The sequence below is a fragment of the Cynocephalus volans genome, chromosome X (assembly GCF_027409185.1).
Source record: "Cynocephalus volans isolate mCynVol1 chromosome X, mCynVol1.pri, whole genome shotgun sequence".
NCBI lineage: Eukaryota > Metazoa > Chordata > Mammalia > Dermoptera > Cynocephalidae > Cynocephalus > Cynocephalus volans.
Genome location: NC_084478.1, coordinates 156460056 through 156473027, shown reverse-complemented (window position 1 = coordinate 156473027; position 12972 = coordinate 156460056).

The window sequence follows — 12972 nt, the reverse complement described above, 5'->3', positions numbered from 1 at the left end:
ATTGGTACTTTCCCTATCTCCTTTAAATCCCTAAGTCAGACTACTGCCAGCCATAGGCTGACAAAAATTATTTATTTCTGCTCCTCATACATTTCTTACATCTTTCTAGAAAATTCCAGGAAATGAGTCCAGACAGCTTTAACTCTCCAAGTACCTGAGGAATAAAAAAAGAGGTTGAAAGGAGAATCTTAGGACTAGCACTTACCCTGGGAGTATTTTTTTTACACACACACAATTGGGATGTCAAGTGTGTCCAAGAGGAATAGCACATCTGGAACAGTGGTTTTAGATATTTGGTTTCCTCAATTTTAATTTGTAAAAAGCATGTAACAAAAATACCATTTTAAAATATTTGAAATGAAGAAAATCCTGTTTGAAAATCATTACCCTAAAATGTGTGTGCCTAGGATACTTGAAAGGCAAGAGAACTAACATGATGCTTTAGTATTTTACCAGAAGCTGCAAGAAGGTAGGAGTACTATTGCAGAATGCAACCATCTTGAGTAGAGAGAAAATGGCCGACCTGTGGAAAGCTACACCCTATCTAATGGGAGAACAGTTGTTGCCATTTCAAACCAGTGGAAGAAGGTTGGATTACTCAACAAATGATGCTGAAATAATTGGTGACCTATTTGGAAAAAAAACAAAACAAAAAAACAAAATTAGATACTACTTTATACAACATACCAAAATTAATTCTAGATGGATTTAAGAGTTAATTGTAAAAAAATGTTGCAATTAAATGACTAGAAAAAAAAATACAGGTTAATATGCTCATCGAAGCAAAGAATTACAAAATCAAAAATTGACAGATGTGGATATCTAAATACACAAAGCTGCAAAATATCAAAAAAAACACCACCACCATAAATAATAAAAATCAATAGGCAAACAACTGGAAAGTAATGTTTTTGCCAACCACAAATGATAAATAAATTAGGTGATATATATTTGGGGGTGGGTGGGGAATAAACTGGTTCATACCATTTTATCCAGGAATTCCACGTCTACGAATTTATCCTAGAGGGAAAAAAAACCAGAAAAACACACAGAGATTTATATGGGAAGATACTTCTTAAATTATCTGTAACAGTAAAAAAATGCACATATAAACTTTCAATAATTGGACTTTTAATGGGACACCTATATGATCGTAAATTACACATTCACTAAACATCACATTCTTGTAGAATATTTAAAAATATGGTGAATTGCTCCCAATATATGTTTAATGAATAAAACAAGTTAAAAACTTTATGCACATATGATCTTCATTTTGTACAAAAATACACATATCTATGCATTTGTTTGCATATATTTAGAGAAAAGAAACTGACAGAAATTATGTTAATAGAAACTGCCTCTTGGTTAGAAGATTATTGGTAATTTTTATAGCCATCTTTACATTTTAACAAATTTTCTGCAATTAATATGATATTTTTATAATAACGGGGAAAACATTTTTAACAAGATGTTTTAATAAGCATGTACAAGCACTGGGAGCACAGAGAAGAAAGTCTAGGAAAAGAAACAATAAAAACAAAGACTAAATACCAATGCAGACCAATGGAGGATCATGCAAAATGAACTCATTACGCACTACAGAAAGATTACATTATTTGCACATTAGTATGTATAGAATTTCTTATACAATATGGAGTCCTGAAAAATTTTCTTCACTACACCAGAGAACGATCACGTCCTTGGATGCGTCAGTCACTCTCCTTGCCGCAGTGTTCTGCTAGATGCCCCCTCCTTTTGCCTCCAACATGCTCTGTCACTTTCCCTCTCAAAACATGCTACCAGCAGACATGTTCAACTTGGGGAAATGGCCCATCTTGCGGACTTTTTAAAAGCATTTTCAGTCTTACTTTTCTCCCTAATTTCTGCTTTGTCATCTAACTCAAAAATCAATCTGTATTTTTTCTCCTTTCTTCCTGGTCAAGCGTCAAAACAATCTAAATTTCAAAGAAAGAGAGAAAAAATACTCCTTCACCTTTTTTTTTTTTCTTTCTTTCTTTCTTTCTCTCTTTATTTATTTATTTATTTTTTTTGCAGAAATAAGTCTACAAAAGTATTCACATTTTTAGGCATATTTCAGAAACAACTATAAAAGCTTTGTTGATAGGAATCTCTGCTATCCTTCTCACATCCCTTTTCAAACAAACAAATAAACAAACAAACAAAAGTAACACGGAGAACATTTTGTCTTTACTGTACAAGTTCGTGTCCAAGAATACAAATACTTTTTTTCAGATAAAGACACAGTCACAGTATTCATTATTTCTTTTTCATGAGTTTTCATCCTAAAGCCATATTTTAATCTTCTCTATTCAACACATATTCATCTCTCACATGAAGCAATTAATACGAACATTATTACAGCTGCCCTTTTCCTTATTTCTTCTCCCCTACAAACATCCAGTCACACAATTTTCTTTATATATATATATAATTATATATACATAATTAGGCACAGTATCCCTTTCTCCATTGCAAAATGATATTTTTCTCATGTTATCCCCACACTGAGAAAAGAAACCAGATCTGAGAACATCTTGAATTTTAACACATTTCGTCACATCTAATCCAAACATCATAAAGCTGAGACACTATTCTGAAGGCAATTTCTCATTTTAGTAACATCTTCCTTATATCTTATTTTGGGAAATATCTTACCGGAATCACAAGGACAAGTTTCTACATCCCCTTATAGCAACTCATTCACCATTTAAGAAGCAAGCTTTAAACTAGAAGAGTGACCATGTACTATTTAGAATTTAATTAATCCATTTTCCCAGTGCCCCTGATTAGAATTAGAAAGTCCTACACAGTTCTCTATTATGCTGTTCCATCAAACTATGGCACTGGCTTTACAAAATATTTCTCAGCTACTTACCAGTCGCTCGCTCTCTGTCTCTCCATCAGCTCTGAGGCTGTCGCACTGAAAGGGTGGGGGGAAAGCCGCAGCACAACAGCCACTTGAAAATGAGCTGTGCTCTGCAGAAGGGATTAGCTCTATGGAAAGAAACAAAATGCTTTGAGATTATCCTCAAAAATCTTCCAAAAACATAAAGTCATACCAAACATTACGTGGTGAAATGTGTATGCTCATCAAAGGACAGATTTTAATAGCTAAACCTCTGATCCAAAACACACTTAAATTGCCTTGATTTCCAGTGCAACCCCTACAAGAGCATGGGCTTTTGGCTCTCCCATCTCCTAGCAACAGTCTTATTATTTTTTTTTTCTGCAGTGGTCCTACTAGGCATCAGAGAACATTGACAAGGTGTACTCTCTGATGATAAGCATTAACATTCTGTTGTTCAAGATGCACTTTCCCCAAGTAAGTAATAAAGAAAGTCAGGGATTCACTAACAAGGTCTCCAGAGGAAGATTCCTGATTCAAATGACATTCCACAGTGAAACGCAGAGATTGTTCTTCTCTCCTCCCTTGGTGCAATGTTGTCAGTAGACCCCTGCTCTTATAATGCAGGTGTGCTTAATGCCATTGAACCTTACAGTTAAAATACTTAAAATGATAAATATTATGTTATGTATGTTTTACTACAATAAAAAAAAAGAGAGAGGAAATCATCCATTCACCACACAAATATGTGTTGAGTCTCACCACATTAAAAATAACTGCTGGGGGTAGGGATTAAAAAAGTTAATAAAACACCATCCATCCCCCTTCTAAAAGTTCATAATCGAACAGTCTGCACATGTTGTGAAATAGAGGCATTTTGTTTAACTTATTTGTTTTCTTTCATCAACTTTGAGTAAAATTTATAACTAGGGTTGCTACATGATCTGCCTAATGCTATTGGACTCTGAAGTAGGTGGAGAAAGTGAAGAAATACATATTTCATTTTTAAATGTGTAAATATATATTTGTACATCTCAACTTATAATGTTCACTTACCTTTACAGTGTAACTTTTATATTATTTTTACTTTTAGTTTTACAAATTCACTCACTTCAGAACAACTATACAGCATTACATAAACTGTTTTTTAAATTAATTTAATTTTTACCAGATAGGAAATACCTGACAATACAGTTCAAGACCTTATACTAAAAAACAAAACAAAAAGAAAAGAAAAGAAACAAAGAAACAAGATCAGTACCATTTACTGTGCATTTGTTATACGTCAGACACTTTTCTAAGTACCAGATGATGAAACTGAAGAGATAATCACCATCACCATTGCACAGTTGAAGAAATTAAAGAGATTAAGTAACTGAACAAGGATATCGACCCTTCTTACCTAAAGCCCATCCTCCTAATCATCACTGCATCTTAAACATCAAAGTTATTCTGAATCACCTGGAGTGTTAATTTTTTTAAAACGAGGACTACAGTGATCTATTTCCAAGTATTCTATATCAGTAGGCTTGGGGCAAGCCCAGAAATCTGCCTTTTAACAAATGTTACCATTTGGTTCTGATTAGAAAAGCTAAATACAATCTTTATTATTGATAATGTTATTGGAGAAGTAAATTCTGAAACTATGTGCTATAGGACACACAATCTCACACACATACACAGATCATATATATCCTGTGTATATATACTGTATGATTAGAGCAAATGAGTAAATGAATTGATGTTTTGGGAACCAGAGTTCTCACTATGGGAGAAAGGAGATACAAATATGGAATTTGAGAAAGTGAAGAGAGTCTTGAAGAAACCTGTGGTGACAGATTTGAATCAAAGGTATTAGTACAACTCATGATTTTCTAAAACATATATTGCTAGGTCTGTCAACTGAAAGGAAGCAATAATACCCCAGCAGCCATGAGTATGACACACCAGTAGCAATGAATACATCTGATGTACAGATGATGATTTCTAAATACTGTTCCCCACTATAAGCAAGCAAAGCCTATTGGGGAAATAGCTGATTCTATATCTGGGGCAGGAAAAGTACAAGATGAGCTTGAAACATCTTGCATTATAAAGCACGGAACTGTTCAAAGACTGATGGGAACATAGCAAAAAGACAGGCTTGAAAGGGCTCCCATTGGCCAATTTTAGTACAATTTGAACATCAAAAATAATATAATAGTTGACTATAAACACTGAATAAAAAGAATCCATGAGTCCACAGTGATAGTAAAGAAAGTGATGATAGGGGGAAAAAAATCTCTTCTTTTTAAAAGGATAAAAGTTTATATATTTATAAGGAATTACAGAATTAGTAAATGACCATTTAAAAACCATCAGTGTAATAAGTAATTTAGACAAGGATCATCAATGCATACCAAAACCATTGGGTGAAATGTTGAGGAAGAGAATATTCACAGGATTTTAAGGTATCATTCATAGCTTACTGATTAAATACAAAAGAGGGAAACGAACATTTTCAATGTAAAGATATGGCATACACCAACTTAATTGATTAAACTTCCTGTCACCAATAATAGCACAAAATGAAATGTGACTCCTGATGTGATAAAATGGGAAGCATGCATCACCTATGTAAATTCTTGCCAAAAATATTTAATCTGAATCTAATCATGAAAAACAATAAGATAAATGCAGATTGTAGAACATTCTAGAAGACAACTAGCCTGAACCCTTCAAACTGGAATTGTCATATTTTTTAAAGTAGGGGGCAGGGAAACAACCCTAGATTAAAGAAGGTTAAAGAGATATGACAACCAAATGCAGTGTGTGATCTTTGATTGGATCCTCAATAGAAAATAAAACAGCTCTAAAAGATATCTGGGGGACAATTGTAGACATTTGAATACAGACTATATATAAGATAATATTGAATCAGTGTAAAAGTCCTTTGGTATTATAATGTAAGCTGATGGACTTGTTCTCATGAGACTGTTGAAGTACTGGGAATTGAAGGGCCTTAATGTCTACAGATTGCTCTCAAATGCTTTAGAAAAAAAAAATCATAAGACAGCTATGTAAAGGAAATGCAGCATTAATAAATAATAATACAATAATTGGTAAATCTAGGTCAAATATACATAGGTATTAACTGTGTTATTCTCTAAACTTTTCTGTGGGCTTAAAGTATTTTAAATGGAAAAAAAGTAAAATATTTTTATTAAAATTTAAATCCAGGAAATAAAGAAGAAAATACTTTCACAAAAATAATTATTGCACAATAACTATATGTAAAGTTAAAATTCATATACATTTTGGAATTAATGACAATCAGGTTTGTAATCCCTCAGTTAGAGGAGTTTTCCATACTGACCAACTGCATGATGAATATTTGTCAGGAGCCACCCAGTGGTAAGATCTTGATTTGTCATGACTGAAGGATTTATAATAAACACTGAATTTGACAAATGGCCCATTAAATATTACTATAATTATTATTCTAATAAATAAATATATGTATTTTGTGTTACTATGTATCAATATAGAAAAAGTTAAAAGGTAGTTCTCTTAATTTTCAGTATTTGTTCTATAGGGAAATTCCTCTGCTGAAATGTCCTGACAGCCCTGTCCATCTCCACATAGGCCACGTGGGCAAGGAACTTTGCCTCTTGCTTCCTCCCTTAGTGTACAACTTCAGTCTGTAGAACTGCTTAGACGTAGTATGGAAACAGCTCCTCCATGACAGAGAAACCCATTGCTCCCTGTCATCTGTCATCTGGCCCCTCTGGTTCATTGTCATCCTGTGGGACTAGAGACATGGGGAGCTGACACGATGATATTTTTGCTTATGTTTCTGTTAGTAATAAACTGTCTGCATCCATTTAGGCTCATTGTAGTCTTACTGGCTGAATCTAGGACAGAGTAGAAAGCCAAACCTAACAACTCCTGCTGCTTATAGGCTGCTTAATTGCTTGACAAGAGTATTTTTCTTTCTCAAAATGAAAGTGACAGAGTTAGAATTTCCTGACCATTTCTGATTTGAGAACCTTTTAAAGAGTAATATAATCTATTATAAAAATCATTTCATAAGTTTCATGTGATATGTGATAACAATCAATCTTAAAGTACAGTAAATTCCCAATGACACATGAGGGATTAAAAAATACAGTATTAATGACTTATTTAAATTTGTAGCCATCTAAAAATGTTTATTACCTGTAGAAAATGTTGACGTTTAACACACACTGAGCAATATGACTAATAGAAAATAACAATTAAAAGCTTGTGCAGTGGTCAAAACCGACAGAGCTAAGTCCCAGCTTTCAGCTGGGTAATAAACCAATTGAGTGACTGAGGTACGGGTATTGCTATATAGCTTTGAAATGATTCCAAATGCTTCCACAGTTTGCAATGTGAATAATACATATTTTTCTGTGTATTCTCCCCTTCCTTGGAGAATGTGACATCTTATCAGACTCAATATGAGAGAACTTGGAGTGAACTCCTCCTCCCCTCAGGAATACAACATCACACCTTAACAGACTTCCCATATGTGAGTTACTGACCTCAGCTGCTAGACTTCAAAATACGTATATAAACTCAAGAGTTTGACAGACTTAGGCCATGGCAGGGTTACACTCTGTCAGCTGCTTCTCTGAAGACTGACGGCATATGCTGTGACAGGCTACACTGGCAGCCGCTTCTCTGAACACTGAGAGTTCATGCTGCAACAGGGTGACACCCTCTTAGGCTTGAAGCTAATCTCCAAAGCCGCACCTGCCCACACAAGCACAGCCCTCTAACATGGGGGGACGTACAGATCTCCGCTGTGATGGTCAAGCTAGCCTCTTGTATAAAGGAACCCCACAAACTTTAATTAGAATTGACTTTCCACAAAGGCCTGCTTCCATCCTAATTGAGCAACTAGACTTTAATAATTTTGGAACTCACTCATTTTCTGTTTAATGTACCTCATCTATCGATAGTATTCCCTGTGAGATTTGTTCACGTTATTCCCCCCTTTCGCCATTGTGCACCTAAGAAAAAATTATCTTTCTATGGCAATAAACCATGTGATTTGTGAAATCATACTTTGATCATCTTCTTTTTGTAAGCTAGCTGATCTCTTCTAACCACCATGCAATACACACTAAGAGGCACCAAACCAATTGTTTTGAAAAAGGAAATAGCAATTTTGTTGATTTTTAAAAAGAAGAGCAGATGCAATTATCACCTTTAAAGCTTAGAACCTCTGAAACAGCTCCACAGCCACTACAGATAAGTTCTTACATCAGCAGTCGGAAATTCTGCACTGTAAGTGCAAAGGATTTTAAAGAAATGGATGCAAATATTATAACACCTCTATCCTAAGCCACCATCATTTCTGGCCTAAACAATCCCAACGGCCTCTTATTTGTGCTATGGTCTCTGCCAACATGTTCTTCACACAGCAACCAGAAAGACTTTTTTAAAACATGGTTTTACTGGAATATAATTTCCACAGAGTGAAAGGCACAGATCCTAAAAACATGATTTAATGAGTTTTGAAAAGTGCAGAGATATATCAAGATAGAACATAGCATCATTCCAAAAAGTTTCTGTGTGGATATCAACAAAAATGGCAGAGTAAGGAACTCCAGGGCTCAATCCCTCCATAAAAGCAACTAATGAGCTAGCAAAAACTGTCAGGATCAACTTTTGCCCGAGCTCTGGAATCTAATAAAAAATTACAACAACCAGGGAAGATCTGGTGAAGAAAGAAGCTGCTGCTTTGCAGTAAGAGAGTTCTGTGGCCTTTTAAACTGCCCACCTACCACCCCCCACTTCCTTGATCAGTGACAGCTGTGAGAAGGTCACCCCACACTCCCAGGACACACTGCAACAGACAACTTATTCTCAAAGAATTGTGGTTGTGGGTTTGGACCTGGCTGGCAGTGCCTTGAAGGATTGGGACAAGGGTTGCCTTTGTGTTGCCTCACTCAGAAAGTTCCCAGGGCTGGGGCAGCTTCCAGAGAGGATTTTGCCCAAAACATTTAAAGTCACATGTATTGGCCACAGCAGCCTGGGGCAAAGGAAAACTATCTTGACAGCAAAAAAAAAAAAAAAAAAAAAAAAAAAAAATACTGGGAAGGAAGTGGTCGGGAAAGAAAATAGGTGGAAGAATGAGGGTTGTTAAAGACTCCCCAAAACTGACAGAATTGAAGGGAGAAATTGACAGGTCTTTAATAAATTGTTGAAGACTTCAATACCCCACTTTCAATAATGGGTAGAAAAACTATACACAAGATCAGTAAGAAAACAGAGGAATTAAACAACACTATAAACCAACTAGATTTTTACCAAATATATATAGGACAAACACTTTATCCAACAATATAAGAAAACACATTATTTTCAAGTGCACTTGGAACATTCTCCAGGACAGACCATATATTAGACCACAAAACATATCTCAATAAATTTTAAAAGACTGAAATCATGTGAATTATTTTCTCTAACCATAATGAAACGAAACTAGAAATCAATAACAAAAGAAAAACTGAAAAATTCACAAATATGGATAAGTTAGACAATATACTTTTAAACAACCAATGGTTCAAATAAGAAATTACAAGTGAAATTAGAAAATACTTCAAGACAAATGAAAATGAAAACACTATATGCCAAAACCTATGGGATGCAGCAAAAACAGGGCTCAGAGGGAAGTGTATAGCTTTAAATACAAATAAAATGAAGAAAAACCCCAAATGGATAACCTAACTTTATATCTTAAGGAACTAGAAAAGAATAGCAAGCTAAACCTATAGCTAGCAGAAGGAAAAATAATAATAAAGTTTACAGCAGAGATAAATGAAACAGAGAATAGAGGAATAGAGAAATAGAGGGAATCAACAAAACTAAAAGTTGGTCCTTCGAAAAAATTAACAAAATCGACAAACCTTTAGCTAGACTTACCAAAAAAAATTACAGATGACTCAAATTACTAAAAGAAATGAAAGTGAGGACATTACTACAGCTCTCTTTACTTCAGAAATAACAAAAGGATTATGAGAGAACACAATGAACAATTGTATGCCAACATATTATGTAGCTTAAATAAAATGGACACATTTATAGAAAGATACACATTACCAAAACTGACTCCATAAGTTACAGAAAATATGAACAAACCAATAACAAGAGATTAAATCAGTAATCAAAAACGTCCCAACAAAAGCAGTAAAAAAAGCTCAGGACAAGATGACTTCACCTGTAACTTCTATCTAATCTAACATTTAAAAACGAATTAACAATTCTTCTCAAACTCTTAAAAAATAAAACACTTCCTAACTCATCGGCATTACCCTGCTATCAAAGTCAGGAAAAGACATCACAAAAAGGAAAACTACAGACCAATATATCATATGACTCTAAATGCAAATATCCTTAACAAAATACTAGCAAACGAAATCCATCAGCATTTTAAGTGGATTATACTTCCTGACCAAGTGGATTTATCCCAAAAGATGCAAGGATGGCTCAGCATGGGAAAACAAACCAATATTATATGCTATATTAATAGAATGAAAAGTAAAACAACAACAACAAAAAAAAATCACCTCAATTGATGCAAAAAAAAAATTTGACAAAATCTGACACTCTTTTATGGTAAAAACACTCAACAAACTAGGAATAGAAGAAAACTTCCTCAAAACGATAAAGGACATTTGTGAAAAGCCCACAGGTGACTTTACTCTCAGTGGTGAAAGACTGAAAGCTTTCCCCTAAGATCAGGAACAAGACAAGGATGCCCAGTTTCATCACTTCTATACAACATTGTACTGAAAGTTCTAGGGGCAAGAGAAAAAATAAAAGGCATCTAAATTTGAAAGAAAGCAGTAAATGTATTGTTATTTGCATATGACATGATCTTATATAGAAAATATCCTAAGGAATGCAGAAACACACACACAAACTATCAGAGCTAATAAACAGATTCTGAATAGTTGCAGGATACAAGATCAATTTGCAAAGATCATCTTTATTTCAATACATCAGCAAAGAACAATCCAAAAAAAATTAACAAAATTTTATTTGCAATAATATCAAAAAGAATAGAATAGTTAGGAATAAATTGAATAAGGAAGTTTCAAGACCTGTACACTAAAAACTACAAAGTATTGCTGAAAAAAAATTTTTAAAGACTTAAATAAATGGAATGATACCCCATGTGAATGGATTGGAAGTTATCAGACTATGAAGATTGATATACTCCCCAAACCGTCCTACAAATTCAATGTAATCTCTATCTTTCAGAAATGGAAAAGTGGATCCTAAAATTCATATATTTCAGGAGAGACTATTACGCAAAACAATCTTGAAAAAGAAAAACAAAGTTGCAAGACTCACACTTCCCAGTTTCAAAACTTAACTACAAGTTTACAGTAATCAAAACAGTGTTGTACTGGTGTGAGAACAGGCATGTAAACTAATGGAATAGAATTGAGAGTCCAGAAATAAACACCTACATCTCTAGACAATCGATTTTTGACAAGGGTGCCAAAGACCATTCAATGGGGAAAGAAGAATCTCTTCAAATGTGCCGCAACTAGACATCCATATGCAAAACATTGAAGTTGGATTCTTAGTTCACACAATATACAAAAATTAATTCAAAATGAGTCAAAACCTGGATATAGAGCTAATACTAAAAAATCTTAGAAGAAAATATAGGGATAAATCTTCATGACCAAACATTTGGCAACAGATTCTTAGATATGACTCCAAAAGCAGAAGCAACAAAAGAAAACATAGGAGAATTAGACTTCTCAAAATTAAAAACTTTTGTGCATAAAAAGACACTGTCAAGAAAGTGAAAACACAACTTACAAAATGGGAGAAAATATTTTCAAATCGTACATCTAGTGACAGGCTAGTATTAGTAATATATAATAAGCTCCTACAATTCAACAACAGAAAATATTCAACCAATAACATTATTAAATATGTGCAAAGTACTTGAATAGACATTTCTCCAAAGAAGATATACAAAAGGCCAACAAGCACATGAAAAGACACTCGACATCATTAGTCATCAGGGAAAACAAATAAAACCACAGTGAGATACCACTTCACACCCACTAGGATGGCAATAATTTAAAAAAATAGAAACTAAGAATGCTGGTGAGTATGTGGAGAAATTGGAACCCTTGTACATTGCTTGTAGGGGGTGTAAAATGGTACAGCTGCTGTTGAAAACAGTTTGACAGTTCCTCCAAAAGTTAAACGTAAAATTACTATATGACCCAACATTTCCACTTCTAAGTATATACCCCCAAAACTTGAAAGTAAATATTTAAATACTTGTACACAAATGTTCATAGCAGCACTACTCACAATAGCCAAAAGGTAGAAACAACCCAAATATCCACTAATGGATGAATGGATAAACAAAATGTAGTATTTCCATACTATGGAATATTATTCAGCCATAAAAAGGAATGATATACTGATGTATACTACAATGTGGACGAACCTCAAAAACATTATACTAAGTGAAAGAAGCCAGACACAAAGGCCACATACTATTCTATGATTCCATTTATACACAACATAGGTAAACCCACAGATATAGAAAGCAGACTAGTAGTAACCAGGCACTGGGAGGAGGGAAGAGTGGGAGTGACTGCTTAATAGGTAAGTGGTTTCTTTTGGGGGCAGATGAAAATATCTTTGAATTAGATGGAGGTAATGGTCACAGTATGTGTGAATATACTAAATGCCACTGAATTGTACACTTTAAAATGGTTAATTTTATGTTATGTGGCTTTTACCTCAATAAAAATAGAAAATAATATTTTTAAAAGAGTGAAGTACTGATACATGCTATAACATGAGTGTACCTTGAAAACATTATGCTAAGTGAAAGAAGCCAGACACAAATGGTCACATATTGTATGATCCCATTTATATGAAATACACAGAATAGGTGAAAACATAGTAACAGAAAACAGATTAATGATGTCCAGGGTCTGGTGGCAGGGAAATGGAGAATGAATTAATAGTTACAAAATGCTTAGAATAGTACTCGGTACATGATAAATTCTTGTTTTATTCTCCACAGTTTCAAGTTTAATGTGTTA